The sequence below is a fragment of the Coptis chinensis genome, chromosome 4, assembly GCF_015680905.1.
Source record: "Coptis chinensis isolate HL-2020 chromosome 4, ASM1568090v1, whole genome shotgun sequence".
Lineage (NCBI taxonomy): Eukaryota > Viridiplantae > Streptophyta > Magnoliopsida > Ranunculales > Ranunculaceae > Coptis > Coptis chinensis.
Genome location: NC_141459.1, coordinates 69,815,427 through 69,816,164, shown reverse-complemented (window position 1 = coordinate 69,816,164; position 738 = coordinate 69,815,427). Strand labels below are relative to the sequence as shown.

The window sequence follows — 738 nt, the reverse complement described above, 5'->3', positions numbered from 1 at the left end:
CTTTTTGTGAGGGATTCAATTAGAGTTTTAAGCTCGGGATCTGATTTAACCTCAAACATACCGGGTAGCCTTAATCGCTGAAGAAGAACTAGCGGAGCCGGAGTATTCGACTACCCCCAGTTGTTATTTCGCTTTAGTTTGGTCCTCTAAAAATTTATAAGCCTCCGAGTTCCTTTGCTTAAAAACTACCCCCATTCATTATGTCAAGGACTTCTTTATGGTGGTGTAGAAGTCCTTTGAAAAGGCACGAACTAACGGTCTTTCGCTAAGTTATGATGTGGACACTCTATAAGGAGATCGGTGAAACGATTCCAAGCTTCAAAATGTTTCATGAGGATTTTGTCGAAAAGAAATGAATCTTGGAAAGCATCTCATCCGTCTTTAGGGGGGTGGGTAAAAATGTTCCATAAACAAATTCTAAACAAGTTTAGCCCATGAGTCCACACAATTAGGCGTTTGGGCGTTAACCAAGACGCCGCCTTTATCGGCTAAGGTGAAAGGGAATACCCTTAATTTAATTTGTTCAACCAACCGTAGGATGGTGGAATGTTGTTAGGACTTGTTCAATCCTGCGCATGTGCTGATAAGATTTTTCATGGTCTAATCCATGAAAAACGGGTAACAAATTAAAATATTTGGGGGGATTCGGAAATCCCCCGGTGGGTCTGCTAGAACGATGCAAGATTTGGGGCTATCGCCAAGGCTTTGTAGAAGTCGAGAGAGAGTCTCTCTTTCTTC

At 42.0% G+C, this 738-nt stretch overlaps 1 pseudogene; it reads left to right on the top strand.

Annotated features, from left to right (window-relative positions):
• Positions 1–267: 267 nt before the first annotated feature.
• LOC147504569 (small nucleolar RNA R71) lies at positions 268–360 on the top strand (annotated as a pseudogene).
• The last annotated feature ends 378 nt before the right edge of the window (positions 361–738 follow it).